Source organism: Anser anser (genome assembly GCF_964211835.1).
Source record: "Anser anser genome assembly, chromosome: 11".
Lineage (NCBI taxonomy): Eukaryota > Metazoa > Chordata > Aves > Anseriformes > Anatidae > Anser > Anser anser.
Window position 1 is genome coordinate 16,373,382 of NC_139732.1, and position 18,927 is coordinate 16,392,308.

Here is an 18,927-nt window from a genome sequence, read left to right on the forward strand (position 1 = left end):
TAGAGGTAATAAAAACAGGCACAGTCTGGTCACAGTCATTGTTACACTAGATTATCAGGTTTAGAATCCATTTGTCAAAGTCATGCGGTAAATTCAGATGTACCAGTGAGTCAAGATTGCTTTGACTATCAGGTTGGCAGATTACTATGACTGCTGTGTTATCTGTCATAACTTGTTCGTCATAAATGCAGAATTGTTATTCATAGTTGACGGCACAAAGTTGGTAATGCCCTGAGCAAAAACACCACTGGAATGCTACTCTGTTCTTGTACTTCAGTAGGTGTCAGAAGTTCTTCCCGTACAAAGTCAGGCAATTTGGAAGAGAATGATGAACAAGCAGCAAAGAACTAACAAATGCAAACAGTATTTTAAAGATGCTTCATAGTATTAGGCCACCCTCAAGAAGGCTGGGGAAGACTGAGAGTACCAAGGCTTCAGGTGACTAGGAAGAAGAGCAACAAAAGGCCATGTTAGCTTCACAGGCATTAGTGTGAAAGGAAAGTAAATGTAACTTCTAATAGTCATGTCTCAGAACAAGCTGAAGGCATTTCATTACCTAAAGAAAGTGTATATCCTATTATATATAAAATATATAGATAGATAGATCATAATTACCTTCTCTGATTAGTCTAGATCATCTAGCCCAATCATTTTGCCCTTTCAAGAATCAACAGAAGTTTGCATTGCTATGGAAATCGATCGTGCAAGATTGTTCCTAGGCCAAGATACAAGCAAAAGGAGCTATATAATTTCACCTTTGAAATGGTGAGGAAAAATAAGGAGAATGTTCGTTTTTTGTATATAGAAGGTCCAAATAGGAAAGTTTGAGAAAGAGTAGAAAGGTTATCTTAGTCAGAAAGCCTATGTAAAGTTATTATTTGATTATGGATCAAAGAGAAACCACTGCAATATATTTTATAAATTCTCCTGAAAAGCACTGAGTGGGAAATCCCTATATGCAATTTACTAGGGCATGTAAGAAATCGTTTTATAAATACAGTGAAAATATTCGAAAGAATAATCTATCTAAATCAATCTAAAAATATAAAAGACTAATCAGCAAGATCGGTAAGTTGCAGTGATGAGCTGCTCAAATAGATTCAGAACTTGATTGGATCTCAGTGACAGAGGGCAAATATGAATGACAAGTCTTTGGGAATTGCAGATATAAATGCAGGTGCACTAACATCCAGTTCATAACCTGTTTTCAAATATATTGGCTGATTTACTTTATAAATAATTCGGAAGAAATATGTAGGAAGGCAAAGAAATGTGCTGAGGGAACAAATCTAAGGCATGATAGTCGATACAAAGGGTAGTGCAGTAACAGCAACATATTGGAGAGGAGTTTTTATCTCAGGCATGCTAGTTATTAATGACTTAATGTTGAAAAAAATTGATGTTTTAGTTGAAAGAAAAAATAAACCTGGAAAAGTTCAGGTGGCAGCCCAGAATTTAACCTAGTTATGAAAGCCTACAAAACTTCTCTGGAAATCTTAAACAGACAAACCTGCTTATGAATTTAATAGGTACTTTTTATTTCCTGCAGTAATGGTTAATTTTGCTGATAACCACCACGTAACTTTTAGCTTTGATCTGCCATGTCCGTCTAAGGTGGGGAAAGTTTTGAAAGCCAATGATCCTACATTCTTTATACTTGAAAACCCATTCTCTGAGTTATGTTTGTTGCACTACAGTATAACCAGAATTTAAGAAAATAAGAACAGATCTCATTTAAGTATCTATATTTTCCTATATTTCTATAGTTAATCCTACTTATTTTTTCTTTTTTACAAAAATAAACATACTTCAGTGAGAAATACTATTTATTGTGATGTTATTGTGGAAAGGGAGCTAGAAATCATAAATAGATAAAAAATAAATCCAAGTAAAAAATGAAAAATTCTTTTCAAAATGAAGGCAAAATGTAGCGACATCAATCTGCTTTATTCTGAAATATTTTAAAAATTTTGAAATATTAATCATTATGTATACAGAACAAAAGGTTGAAATATGCTTTAAGCATTTAATTAAGACTAATTTACAGAAGTATTAAGTATAGTTTCCATAGTAGATCCAAACAGAGAATACAATGGGAGGTGAGGTTACTGTCGATTTGTCGTTCATTTTCTCAGATTAACTTTTTTGCCTTTGTGACTTGCATATTTCCCTTCCTGACAGCGTTTATTTTCCTTTGTATATTATTGGAAGTTTTTATCGCTGTAATGTACTGACAGAAACATAATGGACAAAAAAAAAATCTAATTTGTAAATTTGAGACAGTTCTGTCACCTGTATTGTGAAGCAGCAATACAGCACTGAAGTGCTATTTTTCTCACTGTTGGACCATTTCTTAGTGATCCAACTTTCATAGATTGGCAAAGTAATGGAAAACTAAACAAAACAAAATGACTATGGTTGATCTGCTCAGAGTGATAGTCTTCCGAGTTTTCCAGATCTTTTCTGCTTAACATTTGAGCAGGAGCATCCTTGAAATCCTTTCTCAGTACTTTCTGTTTCTCTCTCTCTCTCTAAAATACATATATTGTAATACTTATTTCCTGTAGCTGTCACCTGTTTTCCCACTAATTCTACATAATTTTCTTCATACCTCCAACAGCAAACAGTTAATACATCTGTTGAGTAGGCAGCTTTTGCATAAAGCTATTTTGCTGGTTTAAATGTCTGTGTTACTAAAAACACCATACATAAATAAAATGCTCCAGCTAGATGTCAGTATACAAATATAGAGCTGTTTCATCCACTTCCATATGACTTGTTTTAAAATCTAGGCTTTGTCAGCTTTATTCCCAGTTATTTTACTGAAGCTCCTTATCTAAATCTTATTATTAAATATTTCTGCAGCACTGTTTTCTGTCAGCCTAACTACATTTTCGCTCCATAGTCATCACTTATTTTCACCATTCCTGGGACAGATCTTAAAAAACATTGAGGAGTTAGTACTGTGAAGGTTTTGTTCTCATTTTCAGTGGAAGTCATGCTTATCAAACAGAAAAAAATATATATTGTTAAATACTACGAAAGAGCTGTATGTACTTTCCTTACAAATTGTTTTATACATTCAATCACTTACGATTCTAGGGGAGGATGTGAATCTTAAAACTTTTAAAATCATAATTATATTAGCAGTCCTGAAAGTACCTTCTTTTTGATTAAACACTCTTATATTGGGTTTAACAGGCAGAACTGCTTTTTTGTGAAGATGAGAGCTAGTACTTAACACATACAAACAAACAACACATATCCTTTTATGTTGTAATTATTTTGAAGCAACAACATATAGAACTTCTTCCTCATACAAAAAAATCATAGCATTAATCACAATATAGAAATTCCTACAAAGTAGCGTGACATCTGCTAATAAGACAGGAAATGCAGAATACAGCTCTGCAGAAAGCCATCAAAGCTTGATTTCTAAAGTCCTTTGTTTTAATTCTGACAATTTAAGAAGGTATATGTACATATATAGGCACACACACATGCACACACTGCAAGGATTATTTTCAGAAAGAATTAATTTCTGTCATCCAATACTTAAAGTACAACCGAGTTTCAGAGTGTCAGTAGAAGAGTACAAATAAATCACCATGCTAACTTCCTGCTAAGATGATTAGCAGGATTCATTAAATAATATGGGATTTTTTTATTTTTTAGAGGCAGGGATTTTTTCTACAAAAATATCATCATAACTGAATGGACAGAGTATACCTATTGCTCATACAGAAGTTCTACAGCTTGCAGTGAGTTTTAATATTTTTAAAATATGCAGGTACTAGGAAAAGTCCATACACACACTTCAAGGTGCATCCTCTGATATCCTTTTGTTTTCCAGCTTTCTCCTTTCACTACAGATTATGAAAAATGTGATTTTCTATTGCATCTCAAATTAGAGATGGCATTCTTCTGCCTTTGTTTCTTACAGGATTTTATGAACACAAAATTCAACGCTCCCACTGGTATTGGCTTTTCAATATTCCAGCTTCAACAGAGAAATAAAATGTGGTCCTGTTCCTATTTCCAGTTTGCCAGGATTGATTTGAATGATTACTAGCATTTTTTTTTTGACATGATAACCCCTTTAATCTAGTTCATATTTGTTGTGAGTATACAAATACCTAATATCCTTTTCAGGAGCACGGTCACAGAGAAGGACACTGCCAACAGTATTACTTCATTTTACATACACATGCATATAGATAGATTTGTATATGTACACACACACACATAGTACGAGATAAACATGGAGTGAAAACCAGACTTCACAGCTTCACTGGCCCACTGACAGAAATATCATCAATTTTGAAGAGCTGTAGAATTTCACCCAGAAATGTGTCCCAACCTGTATTTTATCTTTATTTGCATGCTTCACCTCATTAATTAATAACAGAACACACTGTAGCATCAAAGATCAAACACCAGAAACCACCTTTTGCTCCCATATCTGAGACCCAGACATTTTATTTAAATGCGTAACAAATTAAATTTGCATTGTTACCTGCTTCCAGTTTTCAAAGGCAGTTCTGGAAGAAGCACACAAAATGCCTTGGAGCCTATCCACACTTTCCAGGTTGAGTTGGCCACAGTAAAGTATACAGCATGAAGAATTTTCATTTGAAACAGAGTTCACTAACATTATCTACTTGTTTGAAATACATGCTGTTAGTTTCATTCAAGTGCTTTAACCATCTATTTTGTATTTTTACCAGAAAAAATAAGATTATCATAGTAATTATGACATTAAACCTTTAAAATGAATGCCTTATTTCAGCTAGCGTAACAGTCTAAAAGGGTGTTTTCTCCGAGTTCCGCCAACATCAAAACTTACTGTGTAAACTGTAACTGTAGATCTCTGTGTTACGAGGCCCCGTAGTTACTTTATTATAAAAAATAATGCTTCTCTTTGGGATATGTCCAACTCAATTCCACCCACACATCCAGCTGAAGCTCAAAACAGCAAACAAATTAGATGTGGGCTTTAAAAAGTAATAAAATAAAAATAAAAAAAGCCCTACTGGAATCCAGCACAGCTACAGAATAATTTATGGAGAAAGGAAAAGATATGCTCTCCAAATGTATTTGAAGTAGCTAATTATTAGTTATGTGTAAAATTGGAAAACACTTTTCATTTGAAATTATTTAGCTTCATAAAGTTATGTATTTGAATAACTTCAAAAATGACACTTGTCCATTATTTTTCTTGTCAGTATTTAATATCCAGATATTTGTGTACCGATCAAAGCTAGAGACAGTGAAACTACACTAATTCCCTACAGAAGATTGCTAACAGCATCAGACATTTATCTATACCATATGTTAGACAAATAGAAAACCACTGCAATAGTTCTATTGCTTCCCTAAGGGTAAACATTTTAAAGGTTTATTTTCCACCACACACTCGTTTTCTTGTATTCATTCTGAAAAACACTTTCTACTACTTCCTACTGCGTTCAGCCTAATCAGCATTGATAGGACTCATATCATAAGCTCTCAAAAACAGTGTAGGATAGATACAATATCTATTATGTCTTAGCTAAGAGAATATCAAGCTTGAAGTACTCAAACATTAATAGCAAGCCTTAATTATTTAGAGGGAGAAGTTAGGGAAAGTACTTTTTTTCCCCTTCCATCTAAAATACAGTCCCTGAAAGAAGAAGAAAAAAAATCTGAAAACTTTATGAGAAATAAGAAACAGCTTTTCACAGAAACAGAACACACAATTTTTGTGGCCTATGTTAATTTCCAATTAGTAACCTCTAATACAAGATCTACTTAACCACATTATTAGGGGACCTTGTCATGGCTGCAGCAGGGATACCTGCTCCACTAAGGCCTCTAGCCAGGCTGCAGGGAAATACCTGCCCTAGCACCTCCTCCCCGCTTGTTCTCTAGCCTTAGCACTCATAGGCTCATTTCTCATTTCTGTTTTCCTTATGTAGGTAGCATTTTGCTCCTTCTTAAATACATTTTCTCAGCAGCACCACCAGCTTGGCAAGTAGGCCCAGCTGTGCAGCCGCTGGAAGCGGCCACGTCTACCACAGGCAACCCCAGCCTCTCCTCACAGCCCCCAAAGCCTCACTGCAGCCACCCAGCACCTGGACTCTATAATACAAAAAAAAGTTACACACTTCAGCTGAGGCCAGGCTCCACTGAAACAGGTTAATTGAGCTGTGCTCAAACCTATAAAGCTGTGCTAGGAGGGCTTTACAGAGCTTTTTGCTGTAACGATGGATTAAAGCAAAAGCAGGGGGGTAAGCCTTATAGCTCCAGATATTTTGGGGGGATTGTTGGAGAACTTTAAGCTGCCTTCAGAGCACAGGTGTGTTCAAAATAGTCCTTGTTTGTTTTTTAAACCAGTAGCATGTTAGAGATAACCTTTCTAGAGATGGTAGAACAGTGTTATTTCTTCTGGAAGCTCTAGGCTTTCTGAATCTTACTGGAAAACTGACAGTTGCGTTCTTTGGTGTGTCAAATCCAAAGGGCGGGAACTTAGAGGTTTTTGAAGATTATCAGTGCAGCTAGGGAGGGATGCTATAGTATTTCAGTTTTCTGTAACTGTGTTAATTTTGGTCTGTGTTGGTACTGGTCTTCAGTGGTTCAAATCCAATTAATTTGGGGTTACATACTATGTTTTATAAGTGGTGCTTTTTAAATTTGATTTTCATGAGTACACCTATTTTTAAATGAAGTGCTTGAAAATGATGTCTTATTGTAGTGTTTTACTAATTGATCTTCCCATAGTATTTTTGTATGAATTCTGATATTTTTGATATTCAAAGGAAAGAAGAGTTGCTAGGTTTTGATAGTATATAGGTTAAACGTGGGAGGATTTTGTTGTGCAGTTGCTCAGTAGTGAAGGAGTGGCCTTATCTGCCATATGACCTTGTGGTTGAAGTGTATGCTTTCCAGCTTTCAAAAAAAAAAAAAAAAACTTCCTTTGTTGGTAACTTATTTAGACTAAAATGATATTCATTTAGTTCTTTCATTAGTTTTGTCTTTCATTTTGTGTAATAATGCTGTTTTCCACAAAACATGTGCCTTGCTATTCCCCTCCCCCATTACTAAATTCCTCATCAGTGGCCTTAATTGCCTTATGACATCTTTGTGTTGTTGTTGTGGACTTTCTCATGCTCCTATAGACAGTGTGGTTCATAAACCTTAATGAGAGTAAGCACATTAAATTAATCCCAGTAATTAACAAACTTGATACTTACTTCTCAGATGTCTAATTTGTGACACAATTCTGGCAATTGGCTTCCACTGGAAGCAAGCCTTGCATCCAAAAAGCCCATTTAATAGAAAAGGAAATTAATCTTCATTAAAATTACATTATTGAATTTAAAAATCTGTTGCTGATACCTATTAACTTAAAAATATCTCACCTAGAAAAAGTAACCAATAAGAGGGGAGTTCATTAAAGTAGCTTTTCTTTCTGCACACCTATGTCTCAAGTGTGTTTGGGGTACAGTAAATTTCCTTCAGCTCCTTCCACAGAATATATCTGCGAGCTCTTCAAGAAGACAAAAAGAAAGTGGCTAAATAGCTGCAGTCTTTTTTAGAAAGTGCCTTATGTAAAGAAGAGATGATGGGTCTGTTACACTAGCATGCTAATCTTAATAACAGATTGATTGAGAAGATGCTGAATGTACTTCTATTTTTATTTTTATTCAGTTGACTTTAGTGAAGTTACTTGATTTGTCCATGTTCCTCTATTGGAAACTAGAGTTGGAACATCTTATTGTTATGTTATTGTTGTCATTAGTGTTGTTAACAAGTTTTATCCCTGATGTGGAATTTATTCTTTGTTAGAATTAAGTGTGTCCCGATATAGGAGAAAATATATATATTTTTTAATTACCAGCATCTTGCTGAAACTTTTAGAAGATCTTGTGGTACTTAAAGTAACAACTTTTGGTTTCTGAAATGGGTAAGGATTTGCGATGAACAACTGTTTGCATCTTTTGTCTTTTATTTACTATTTCAAATAAATACTGTAAAAGTGTATATATACTGTGTGCATGGCAAAAGAACCAAAACCTACATGTGACTTTGAGCTGGTTTTAGTATTTGGAGTACCATGGAGGCTGTAGTTCAGACAGTCAGTGGTCAGTGAAAATCCAGTCCTATGTTGATACCTGCCTGAAGTGGGAGTCAGTGTCGAGCTGGAGCCTTGCATCAGGAGGGTAACTCAGAAACCACCCTATGAGCAAGCAAATAGCTCGCTAAAGACAAGAGTGAATTTCAGCTCTGTCTTTTCTGAAGCCTGGATTAGACTGATAGCAGATCTGCAGCTTTCTCCAAAAAGTAAATGCCTGAAAGACATCTGAAAGAACCGAATATCATTTTCTTTCTTAAATTATAGCAATATCATCTTTTATGTAATACCATACTCTATGTAATATCATATTGGTTAGACTGCTTGCTGTGAAAGTAGAATTCCTGTTGCTAAATTTAGTTCCTTACACTGAAGTCATTGAAAGATATGTTTTCTAACCTATAGACCCCATATGCAATCTGCTGAGGTACCCTGAGCAGCTGTTTCTGGATGCGTATGACTAGTAGCAATTATAAGTTCATGGAATAAGAAAGCAGTAGGGAGTATGAATGTGTTAGCCATGACTGCACTGTTGAAGGAGTTAATGATGCAGAGGCATAGGGAGCCCTTTCCAGGCCATCAGACAGGATGAGCAGTTGTGATGATTGCAGTTCAAAACACTTAGAAAAAATTAAAACTTTGCATTGTTAAATAGAGTTCATCTTTAGTTTAAAAGAAGATTTCCAAAGGTTTCTAAATGTGAGCTGTTTGACCAATAGCCTGCTTCCAAAATGAGAAATTTACTTTAATCGCAGAGTCAAGGGTAAGAATTTTAATATCTTTTTACAATGGCAGAGAAGTGGCGATATGTATTCCACATGTGAATTTATTTTTAGTTTTGCTTATGGGTGACTGATTAAGTATTTTGACTGTCCTAGTGTTCTTATTTGTTATTTTTGTAGGCATTTGTCCATTGACTAGATTCATGGTGCCTTTTAGGCAGGCGACCGAAGCAAAAATCTTCAGAAATGATTGTATCTCTCTGGATTTTCAACAGCTTTATGGGTTCACAAATCAGTGGTATACATGTGAAGGGAAATAATGATTTTGTTTTTTATCCTGATTTAATGACTTTCCCAAGGTGATTCTTCTAATGATAATCTAATTCAAACTAGGATGCTTGGTTCTAAGACAAGCTGTTTTTCTGTTTTAAGACCAACAGGAGGGAATGCTCAAAGGCAGAGAGACTGAAAGCAGTGTGTATCAGGCTAAAATAGTTAGAAGAAATATTCTCCTGAGATGACTGTGGGGAGGAGGGTGGGAGGGACACAACATATTCCACAAAAACACCTGAAACATTTGGCCAAAATGTCTCATTTCTTCCCAAACACAACTCTGATAGGAAGGTTCCAGCTTTACTTGTTCTTGCTGTCTAAAACTGTAAGAACTCAAGTAATGGTGAAAGCAGTATTGCATTGCAAGACCTTCTGATGCTTGTGCGTGTTTTTTGTTTGATTGTTTCACTAGTTCGGAAGCATCATACCTTTCCAGTTTCTATGATTATCTGCAGTTAGAAGGTTCTGAATGTGTATCTCTTTGTAAACTTACATTGACTTCAGGCAATTTTTTTTTTATTGCTTGTGTAACTGAGATCAGAAATATTTTTCCATTGTTAGCCTTCATCCAGGTGCTTTATTTCATTTAAAGTAATGGTTTTAAAAAAAAAAAAAAGCTTTTCATGTGCTACATTACTGATTTTCTGCTTTTAAACACCTCGGAGCAATGCTGAAATTCAGAATTTGAAATCTGGTTTTGAATTTTTGCCAAGATGCGTATGGGTATTTTTGAGTGTTTTAGGCAGAATCAAGGGAAGAGAAAAAACTTGCAAACCTATGATACATATAGGATGAATCAAAAATAAAGTTAACAATTCTATGAATAAGCACTAAAAAAGGAGATGAGTAAGTGTATGGATAACTGAGAAAGTAACAGTACTGTTTGTAAGAACAGTTTGTAAGATTTCTAGGTGACTTCTCAGACTGAAGAGATGTAGATTTACATGAGCTAAACCTCATTGCAGTGGTGATGTGAAGTAACGTAAATATTCCTGGAGCACTTTTCAGTGCAGTTATGGTCTGGCACTTCTTCAATTAAATGATCCACTGGTATTTTTAAGTAATTTCATTGGTGGTCAAACAAAAAGATACAATGAAGCACAGATTTTGATGGGAGTTTGTATTTCCTGGAGGGGTGGGGTGATAAGGAAATTTCCCAACAGGTTCAGGTAAAATATGAAAGGCAAAATAGAAATGAAAAGAAAATGACAAAAAAATCTTGAGTTTCTGCTGATTTCCATACCTTTTTCTAGTACTGAATTTCAGGTTAAGGTATATTATACTAGCCTCTCTTCTCTTTTGAGTATTGAGAAAGATCGCCATTTTATATTGTTGCAAGGCCTTTTTTAAAGGTGAGTCTTTCAACACATTTGATGAAGAGGAACAGAACAAAGCAATACAAACTATTGTCCAAGTTGTAAACGTATATACCTGCCAAAACACATCTGATGACAAAATTGAAGCAGTTGAGAAAGCAAGGAATGTAAGAAACTGCAAAACTGTTTCAGGAGTAGGTGGGGTTACTTCTACTTGGGTGGTTGGGTGGAAATACAGTGAGCCTTTGGTTTCTGACAGTTATTCTGAAAAGTTGCTGTTCAGTGAACCACCTTCCACTTAGTTTTGCATGTATTAAATGGACTGCTCATAGGAAGTGGATGAAATGAGCATGGACTTTTTTCTTTATGAATATTTTCAATATTTTGTTTAGTTATCTACTCACTAGTGATTGAGTTCATAATTTAGATTTCCACCCTCCCCCACTAGAGTAGTTTGTGCAGGCTTTGAATCTCTAAACAACTTTCCGTAGATACTATATGGGATTCAGAGTAATTTACCCAGTAAGTCAGCCTTGAAATAAGAATGCTTATGTGATTTACTGACCTTTACCTTACACCTCAATACAGTAGCATTTTTTCTTCTTATCTTGCTTCCTGTCTCTGTTGGTTATATATTTTTGGCAAGGTGAAAAGGGTTCTATAGTCCTAAAATACACTTAGGTTGTTCTTTTTCCCATATTTTTAAATATGTTTGTATCTTTACATGAAATAAGGCATATAGAGAAAACATGACTTTCAGTGCTTTAATGTAGGAAATAAAACAAGTGGAAAATAAACTGAATTAATTCAAGTATTGTGTTAGTCCCTTCTCTTGTTGGTATTTTGGTGTTTGCTTTGAGGTGTTTCCCTGCAGAGTCCAATGCCTTTCTCCAAGTCTGAACTCTTTGAGGAAAACAAGCTGTGTTTTTTACCTTGGCACACAAAAACACATAGGTGATGACAAATTGTTCTCAAATTATCGATGTGTGCTATCCTTTGTGAAGGGCTTTGAGATGATAGGTTCGGCTGAGATGTTAAAACTTGTGTAATATCAAAGGTAACTAAAATGCATTGCTGTAGCTGAGGACAGGTAGACTTAGTGTATGGTGAGCCATGGTAGTGTTTCATGCAGATCCTGGCTATTGGAGAGATTTTCTTCAAAATCAGCTTTCACATCCTTATAAGCTTGAGTATTTAGTAGTGATTATTTCAGAATAAACTTCATAAGGTGCTCGTACATCTATCTTCAATGAATTAAATGGCATTATAAGTGCATAAAATAACTGCATGCATTGGAACAGAACACAACAATTTTAACAGATTATTAATTAACAATTATCTGTTGAGTTGCATGAATAGTAAAACGACATGCATCTATGGAATTCAGTATAAATTTGTGTATCACCTGTTGCTGTGGTATGTACACAAAAGGATTACTGCTTCTGCAGTTTTTGGCCAGCTCATTTGTTGAAATAACCTGTGGTCAGTATATAACCAATTTCTTTATCTAAACACAGGAAGAAAGTGCTGACAGTAATATTTATGCAATTCTTAGGGATAAACAGAAAAAGCAGTGCCAGTAACAGCTATTCTGTAATCCATGGGCACTGTTTCAGATCCTAAATAAAGAATTTGTGTTCTAGATTGTTCTAGCAAGAGCAAATATTCCAACTCTTCAGAGAATGGAAACTCTGCAGAATATGCGTTCTAGCCTGTTAGCTTCTGCGAATGGATGTTATATATGCAACCAGCAGTTCGCTTCAGCTCTGCAGAACAACTCTTTTGAAGTAATCCAAGTTATTTACGTGTTATTGCAGTAGCATTGCTTATATTTCTGCCAGATGACTTTTATTTCAATTTATGTCACTGAGGAAAGCAGCTGGTTGTTCTTTCAGTACCCTGACAGTTCAGGTTTTTGTTTCACACTCTGCTCACACTGTTTTCACATTTCTGCCTTCTTTGGCTGGCTGTTGTTATAAATCAATGCTTGGTCAATTTGCCTTCCATTCTGTCTGAAAGCTCCCCTAGCCGCACGTTGACAGTCTGAAGTAGTTTCTTCATACTAACTAGATGGGTACTGCTTGCATGCAGAATGAATCAACTTTCCTCTCCTGTACGAGGGGAGAAAAATGAATGGAGAAACTAAACCTAAACAGAATTCATTAGATACACAGTACAGGAGTACACTCCTGCATTCTTACAATGCTTCAGTACCACCCTTCCTCTGTAGAAACTCAGAAAACTCAGTTTGTGGTAGTTCTCAAAACAGAAACTTTCACCACAATAATTCTGCCAAAAACAGAAAGCTTTATATAAGTTATGTATTGGAAAACCACATCAGGTCAGTGAAGAATGAATAATCTGCTGTTCAGAGGTGTAATTTCTTGGAGAATACCTATACATCTCTAACACAATGTGTCAAGTTGATTATCTGGGCATAGCACAGATTTCTAGTGTTGGTAAACTGGTTTGTAGGTAAATTTCTTCTTCAAGGCATAAAGTTGCTGGGATATGTGAGCCTTATAACATGCTAGAAGTGACTGAAGCAAGTGAATTTCCTGCCTCTCCAGAATGTGAGCTCTAAGCAAAGCATGCTTATTTACTGACAGGTAAAACAATCTTTCATCTGGATTCTTGTCTCCTTTGGTCACATCAACTGTGAAAATTCAGTAAACCATTCTGAAGTCTGCATGGGAAGGAGGTAGTAAGAATTCACCAAACTCTGATTAAACGCAAATTAAAAATTCATGGCAGTGAAACTCTGTTCTATCTGATATGGTAGGAAACAAGTTTGGGAAATGAAAAACAAGCATTATTAGGTGCAGAAGCCTCTGGTGTATTATTTTATTTCATTTTAAATCTAACTTGTCTATTTTGGATGATTTTTATCACTTGCCTCTTGACTACGGTAATTCTCGAAGGAATGATCTTACCTCCCACACTACTGATGCAGGAATATGCTGTATTTGATCAACAATACTGTACTCTGGAAAGTGCTTTAGGCCAGTTGTGTTTAGAGGAAACAGATCTTGTAACAGTTGCAAATCAATACTTTTTTGTATTTGAGGAACACAAGCACTTGTTCTAAATAAATACAGCACTACCTAGTTTTTTAGTTTGCTTACCTGCAAAACTTTCAGAGATCATGTCTGTGTTTTTGTTTTGGTCATTATGAACTTGGAAGTATATTCAAAACAGAATATTTACATTAAGAAAAACATTAAGAAAATGTTTTTTCTCTTAACATTTATTTTACGTTGGAAGTAAACACAGTCTGGAGAATAATTCAGAACTGATGCTAACCCTTTGTTAAGGTAGCTAATACTGTCAGAATTGGCAGGAAAAATTAAATATCCCTCAGAGCGGGAATTTAGCAATTTCAGTGGGATACCTCAGAGCATTGCTTTAAGCAAGAGCAGCAAAGAAGGCATGCTATCTAACTTCAATCTGCAGTGTAGTAACTTAATTAAAATGAGAAAAATACAACATGAAAATGAAATAGCATGATGATCAAGTGTAAATTATATATCCAGTTTCATGCGTTTTGATAATTACAATTTCTTGACTAAGCCTATACTTACAGCAATGTGTGAGGCAATTTACACAAGGGGAGAGAGGTCAGTTGAGTTCAGCAGCAGCCCCAGAGCAGTCTCACATCAGTTCAACAACAATAAATCAAGTCCTATAGAAGTCTGGGTGACCACAGTGCACGCTATGGAGTCAGAAACTGAAGACTGCTCTCAAGAACTGCTTAGCTGAGCACAGTTCTGAGAACTAAGCTCCTCTTTGGGTCGTGCAATAAGTAGGGAGCTGGAGGAACGGGCAAGGAAGGGGTGTTGAGCCTAGAGGCATGCAGACCATTCCTCACATTTGTGTTTAGGGCACTATGGGCTCCGGGGAGGAGAGGGGGCCTTCTGGTTTTACGACACAGTGGTAGAGGGTTCTTTTTCTGCTGCATTTCCAGAACAGTGTCAGTATTCTCAGAAAATAATCCTAGGATCCAGGACTCTATCTTAAGGTATTACTTGTGCTGTCTAGGCAGCAGGAGCCTTTAGAACTTTAAAATTAAACAGTGGGGAGAGCAGAGCTACTTGCTTTGCAGAAGGTCATATGAGAAGGGTCTGCGTGTGTTTTAAGACTACGCATTTTTCAATTGCTTATGTTCTATGTACTACTTTAAATATTAATGATCTCCATGCAAATGCTTGATAGCACTAATTCCTAGGATGCAAATGGTATCCTAAAGGAATAGATTTCATAAAGTACTGGGAAATTGCTTTGCATATGTTCAGAGGAGTACTGTGTAATGAAAGCAGTACTTCAGAAATCATGTTTCTATGGGAAGATGAAGAAATGTTTGAAATGTTAGGACATCTTTGTCTAGAATGTTTAAGAATTCCATATGTACTGTTCTGGATTTTGTCATAAATATTGTCTAATCTGCCACAGAAATGTTAGAACTTAAACTATATTAAATGAGTGGTATTGTCTGAGTGCTGTAAGTGGTTTGGCTTAAAAATGGTTAGATTCTGGCTATGTTTGAAATAGAGAAAAGGGAGGGCTTCTTACTGAGATAGCTGTCTAACCATATAGTCCTTTTGAGATAAGGCATCAGTAACTTTCTCAGAATCTTAGCTGAGCTTAATGAAACACCTCACTTATCAGCCTTTGCTCTCAGGCAAAAACCATCCTTATCTAGCATTCACAGGATTTTACAGGAAGTTAGTTAACAATAAAAAGTACAGAATCTTAGCATGACAATGTCACCTGTACTCTGTAGAGTATAAGCAATCGCACTGTTCATATCCAAGCAAAGTAGCTAAATCTGAACTCCTGAGAGGTTCCAGTCAGAATTGGTAAGAAGATCATTATTAATAGAATAGCTTTTTGTTCTTTACAAGTTAACATTGTTTTGGAAGTGAATAACAATGTGTTACATGTGCATACCAGATTGAATGCTTCAGAGAAAAAAATAAACTAGAGGACCGAGGAAAAAAAAAGATCTTAATTATGAAAACAATCCTTCAACAATTCAGTATTATTCAATGGGTGATAGTCAATGGCCTGCATTGCCAAGTCAAGCTATATATAGCAAACCAACTGTTATTGTTTGTTTTTATGCGCTTTATCTATGATTTTTTACTTGCTGTACTTGCCAGTCCATGAAGCAGAGGAAATCTGCCTTCAATATCTGATTCTACTATTTCAGTTTAGAACAGTGTCTTTCAGTGAATACACAGCGTAGATCCAGAGGACAGATTCAGGTTTTGTTTGCTAAATGGTGAAAGAGATGCTAGAGGAAAGCTGTAATCCAGAAAGGGAATGGACTTGAAACTGATGTAGAATAATGATGATGATAAAAAAGAAACTGATGTAGAGTAATAATGATAAAAAAAGTCTAATAAAAATGCTTCCTTTCAAAAGATGAAAAGTATTATGAAGACTTCAGAGACCTAGAGCGCTACTGAACTAGATCTGGTGAAAGGATTGTGAAATATAAAGCATTTGAAATTGTTGTTGATTTTTATTTTGCAGTTCATGTTAATGAATATTTGACTGTAAGGTTGATTGTTAATGAAGGAGAAATGAAATCTATGCTTAATGTTATGCCATAGCATATCACCTTGAAACTGTAATTGTAGAAATCAAGTAGTACTGGAATTGATCAGTATTTCAATTGAGAGCCATGAGATGCATGAAGTAGTGGTGGTGACGGGCTATGAGACAGCTTAATGACAATTCATGCAACCTTTAGAGGGCCTGAACTACTGCAGCTTTTCATGATCTTGTATGATTTTAAGGTATAAAAAAAAAACTTTCTAAAGTTTCATTACACACCAGTCAATAAAACCTGCGTAACCCTTTCTATGAATAGTTTCTTGTTTGCAGTCTTACTGACTGAATTATTTTTTAAATTATTCTGTAAACTTTGATTTGTTTCATCCCATGACCTTCAAGCACAAGCTTGCTTCAGAATTAAAGGCCTGCTTGTGAAATGTTTTTGCAACGATCCAGAAATACTTAAGAGCAGGCCAGGAATGTTTCATGTCACTTGTTAGTGGTGAAACTCCGTTATGGTTTCTCTGTTTATTTTTTCTGATAGAAAACATTAATTTGTCAAAAGTGACATCTTTCACTGAATACAAAATGTTAGATTATGATGGATTTTTTTTCAGAACTAAAGAGCCTTCCACAATCCCAATGCCCTACCTCAGTAGCTTTTGCCAGTAACCTAGCACTTAGTATTATACTTTTGCTTTCAGAAGTGTTTGTACAAAATGAGACCCCCAGAGACTCTAGAATGTGAGTCTGGCCATGTTTGTGATTACAGGTGATGTAGCCTGATGGAAGCAGAGCTGTAGAACAAAATAGTTGTTTTAGAGGACCTGTCATCCACCATATGTGCTTTTGTTTTTCATTAGCTGTCATCTGGCTCTAAGGAAATAAATCCCACACTGCCACACTGTGGTTGTTTGGAACATAGATCATAAGCAAGAAACTCATATGTGGAACCCTAAAACCACAGTACAGAGACTTGGTCCTTGTTACTCTTACTCAGATGACAGGTTTGCATAAGGCTGATACCTATAAGGAGTGTCAGCATGACTACTTGTCTCTTCTGGTTTTTTTTGTTTCATTGAATCCAGCACTTTCCTTTGGGAAGTTTTTATATTCTTGTGAATAACTAGTTCTGAGAAACAGAGGGTAACATCACAAGAAACAACCTAAATATTCAGTCATCTTAGTTTTTTTCTGGTTTTTAAATTTTTCTGAAGCAAAACAAAGTGGAATAGCCAGTTGTTTTACTGAGGTAACCTGTATATTTAGTCTAATATTCATTACACAGTGCTTCAAGTTAATTTTACAAACAAGTATCAGCCATTAAGGCCTCTAATGGATTCCCCTAGGGGACCCCTGTAGAAGTCTGTTCCTCTTCAGAAGTCCCTTTCTAATCACATCTCTCCACTCACTGTACTTATGAAATTAAGAACCTGCATGCAATTGGAGAAATAAAACCATGTATGTCTGCAACTGAACAAAAACCCACAGTGTTGAAGCTTTTTCCTCAAGTATCAATGGCCCAAACCAGAGTAGTCAGCCTGTGCCTGTTCAGCAACCTGTGGTTTGTGAACAGCACCGGTGCTGTGCTCCACAGTGGGTATCAGGATGTTGCTGACACAACTGCAGCCCTGTCCTACCTTGACTTTGTGGGATCAGTTTTGGAGACCGTGACTTGTGCCACCTGAGTGCAGGTGTCCCTTGATCCAGGGCTGTGTTGTATGGAGCGTGTGTCTTTGCTATATGAAGACATTTTTTGGTATGTGACAAGTATAGGAGGAGCATGATCACATTTGATCTGAAATAAAGCAAAAGAACCAAATCCTTTAGTCAGGGCTCTGTAATTACTCTTCTGCCTCTTGAATCTGGGAGCAGTTCTATTGAGCATGTCCAAACTGATTTATCTCAGCAGGAAAACGGATACTGGAGCAATTATCAATTTAAGCTTCTGTATCTCAAAACTGATTTCTTCAGCTGTGACTAGGAAGCAGTGGAAAGCAAGTGCAGATGATTTCTTTGTTATATTATTTAGTTCTGTATTACAGGGTCTAGGGATGTTAATCATACAAATTTCCAATCTTTTTAACGCTGGCAATTTGCAGATGGCTAAAGCATAAAGAATAAAAGAAACATAGGGTTATGCAGCGGCTATATCGGAGCTAGAAAGAGAATTAGGAGTCCTTATTCACTTTTGTCCACTTTTAAGCATTAGAGGTTACTCTGTAATGGTATCAGGTCTCCATATTTGTTAAAGCAATTGAGGAGATCAGTTTAAATGCTCAAATTGATTGGAAACTTAAATGTTTTTAAATTAAATGGATGTTTCTTTCTGTGACATGGGATACTACTGGAGCCTTTAGGACTAAGACATATGGCCCTGGCACAGATTAAGCAATTTGAGTGTAATTAAGGTTATAGTAGTATTCTCAAGTTATAATTACACTTCACTGTTTTAAATGGTGTTGTCTTTTTCCATTCCTTGCTACTAGCAGCACATGTGTGACTTGGCACTTTAACCATATGCGTTGTTCACATATCACATCAATAAGGTCAGCGCACCCGAGGCAGAACAATCTCTTGCACAGCTTCCCCCATCTCTGCTCCAGCAGGTGTCATAACAGAGGCTCTGCAGGTCACTGTGTTGGTGTCTCTGGGCTTTCTTCCACCAGATGGTTGGGTTGCCAGTGTGAGGTTTGTCTCATTCCTTTTTATTTTTTTCTTCCTTTGCTATATCTTTAATTCTGGAGAGTTAGTTAAATCTGAGTACAGCATGTATAATTTTCTCATTAAATCAATGGACAAGGTCATTATATGTTAAAGGGAGGAAATAACTAGTTCACACATGTTATCTTCACAAAAATATGAGCTGAGTAATTCTGTACTG

General features: G+C 36.0%; 2 protein-coding genes and 1 long non-coding RNA gene across 5 annotated transcripts in view; 2 read left to right on the forward strand and 1 right to left on the reverse strand.

The window, feature by feature from the left end:
• LOC310879844 (uncharacterized protein) overlaps positions 1-18,927 on the reverse strand; it is a 796,982-nt gene that overhangs the window by 733,799 nt on the left and 44,256 nt on the right. The gene's annotated exons all lie outside the window — the stretch shown is intronic.
• The window catches only part of CDH8 (cadherin 8), a 360,695-nt gene that overhangs the window by 147,020 nt on the left and 194,748 nt on the right, over positions 1-18,927 (forward strand). Inside the window, exon 1 of one of the 3 annotated variants that reach the window (XM_083794666.1) lies at positions 6,253-6,269. The exons of 1 other annotated variant lie outside the window; for it this stretch is intronic. The gene's annotated coding sequence lies outside the window, so the exon portion shown is untranslated. Of the gene's footprint in view, positions 1-6,252; positions 6,270-6,318; positions 6,338-18,927 lie in introns of those variants that run through there. One more of the 3 variants, XM_083794667.1, reaches the window with a different exon arrangement.
• Positions 14,152-18,927, forward strand: part of LOC310879865 — a 48,480-nt gene continuing 43,704 nt past the window's right edge. The window contains exon 1 of the long non-coding RNA XR_014571191.1: positions 14,152-18,734. This is a non-coding gene — a long non-coding RNA (uncharacterized lncRNA). The remainder of the gene's footprint in view (positions 18,735-18,927) is intronic.